This window comes from Octopus bimaculoides, chromosome 1 (genome assembly GCF_001194135.2).
Source record: "Octopus bimaculoides isolate UCB-OBI-ISO-001 chromosome 1, ASM119413v2, whole genome shotgun sequence".
NCBI lineage: Eukaryota > Metazoa > Mollusca > Cephalopoda > Octopoda > Octopodidae > Octopus > Octopus bimaculoides.
Window position 1 is genome coordinate 16743797 of NC_068981.1, and position 2867 is coordinate 16746663.

Genomic DNA, 2867 nt, shown 5'->3' on the forward strand with positions numbered 1-2867 from the left:
CTATATATATATATATATATATATATATATATATATATACATATAAATTCGCTCCTTTGTACCACATGGGTTCAATTCCCATCCTCTCTTCATCTGACACCTACTTCCTCTTTTCATCTGATATCTACTTCTTCCCTTCACTCCTACACACCTCCTCTCTTCGGTGATACCCCCACATACCCATTCACATTTGAACTGCGACTAAAGTAAAAGTTGTGTTGTAGCACCCACTCAATAAATGGCTATAAGTAAGTCACCATTGAGCGGAAAGATATATATTAGAAAGCAAGAATGAACAAGCAAAACACGTGGTGTCATTGTAGGGCATGGGCTTTATAACAGTGCTTTATAGCTTTATAAATTACTGAACTTGTGTCAGAATTTGAAACAAATATTTATGGTCGTGATGTAACTTGGTGGCCAGTTACTGTAAGGAAGATAATCTATTCTACGTTACACTTGGCAGGATTAGAAGTTTGAATTTCAAATCGAAGTATACATGGACATTTTTAATCCTCTTAAATATTTTCTTCTTTTCTTGTATTTATTTGTTATTATTATTTTTTTTATTTCTGTCTTGCTTACTCATTACGAAGATCTTAAAATTTCTAGAATGTGTTTATATGTATGCTTCTTCGTTTTCGACGGTGGCGATGTTATTTATTTCAGTGATGGTCGTCATAGAGGACCATCACTGTGGTATAAGTTTTACGGGTTTGCGGGTTGGGTGGGGGTTGTAATACAGGCTGAATAACACTACATCGGTAAGTTAAAGGTGTTTCTCATATTTATTATTTAGCGAATAAAATAGTTATTGGTTTAGTTTCTAAGAGTCGATATAATTGCAAAAGAAAACATCAAAAATGCATTTGCTACGCCTACACTTCTTATGCTGACGACGCCATATGAATTGTATATACAAGTATGCACGATTGCGTGTATGCATGTACGTAGAGATAGATAGATAAATCGACAGAAAGATAGACAGACAGATAGGCAGACGGACGGAGGGATGAAGGGACGGACAGACAGATAGTCACACGGAAGGATGGACTGATGGATAGATACATAGATAGACAGGCATGCAGGTAGATAGATAGATAGATAGATAGATAGATAGATAGATAGATAGATAGATAGATAGATACATTTCTTTTATTAGCCACACAGGGCTCAACAAAGTTGGGACAAATACAATGTAGAGCTTTTCTTTTTGGGAGGGGGAAGGAAAAAAAGTAGGGGCGTGTCGATCAAAAGGGATCGTGGGAAGAGAAAAGGGGGGGGGGAGTTCGATCAAAAGGGATCGAGAAAAAAAAAGATAGATAGATAGATAGATTGATCGACAGACAGACACACATACTGAGAGACAGACGTAAAGCTGGATGGATGGATAGATAAATAGATAGACAGACAGGCATGCAGGTAGGTAGAAAGATAGATAGATAGATAGATAGATAGATAGATAGATAGATAGATAGATAGATGGATATGTCTTTGCATTTCTTAAGCAGCAGAGAAATTTCTGTTTCCACGAAGAAAATTAGAGATTTTTGAACAGAGAAATCGAATTTCGGTTGTAAAATTCTTTTCCCTTTTTGCATGTTTTCATCAGATTAATTTCCTGCAATCTGAGTTTTAAGGTCCCTAATATGTAATTGTTTAAAATATAGACCCAAATCCTAAAATTCAGTGGTCAGTGTTTGACTTGTATTCTATTTTACTAACTGAGGAGGAATGAATGTATAAATAACTTCAGCAGTTTTTGAACTCAAAACATAATGATCCGAACAAATAACACAAAACATTTTGTCTGACGCTGTTGCGAATCTGCTAATACAGCTTAATATAAGGTTTTAGAAGGCGGCGAGCTGGCAGGGACGTTAGCACGCCGGGCGAAATGCTTAGCGGTGTTTCGTCTGTATTCATGCTCTGAGTTCAAATTCCTCCGAGGTCGAATTTGCTTTCATTCTTTCACGATCGATAAATTAAGTACCAGTTACGCACTGGATTCGATGTAATTGACTTAATCCCTTTGTCTGTCCTTGTTTGTCGCCTCTATATTTAGCCCCTTGCTGGTAATAAAGAAATAAGAAACGTTAGCACGACGAGCGAAATGCTTAACGGTATTTCGTCTGCAGTTACATTCTGAGTTCAATTTCCGCCAGGTCGACTTTGCTTTTCATCCTTTCGCGGTCGATAAATTAAATACCAGTTGCGTACTGGAGTCGATCTAATAATTTCGAGCCATGTGTCGAGAGTAGAAAAGAATATAAGGCTTTAGCAAGTGATGCCCTATTCAATAGGTACACAATTTCTAATGCATTGTTGGAGAGGAATCAGGTTTTTAGATTGGTAAATGTAGAACAATAAAATTAAGTTAAGAAAGTCTATAAAATATATACGTGTGTGAGCGCGCACGCGTTTGTGTATGCATGCGTGTGAGTACGTGTGTGTGTATGTGTGCGTGCGTGTGCGTGTGCGTGTATGTTTGCGTGTGTACCTACATATATTCTATGTATGCAGCTATGTTTCATTATTTCTACATATATAAATATGTATGCATATATATATAAATTTGGTATTATATAAATACCTACTCATATATATATATATATATATATATATATATATATATATGTTAATTCTCTAAATGAAGTATTAACAGTAACTGCACGATAAAGTGTAGTATATTGCCACTTAAGTGTGGCTGACCCCTAGGGGTGGATGTTACTGTTGCTTTTAGCCCCAGGAGGACATCTCCTCCAGCTGGCTTATCGACACACGACTGTGTCCTGTTTGCCAAGGGAAATTATCCCTCTCACCTCGATCTGCAGCACGAACGTATCCGGATTTCAGGGTTATTTCCC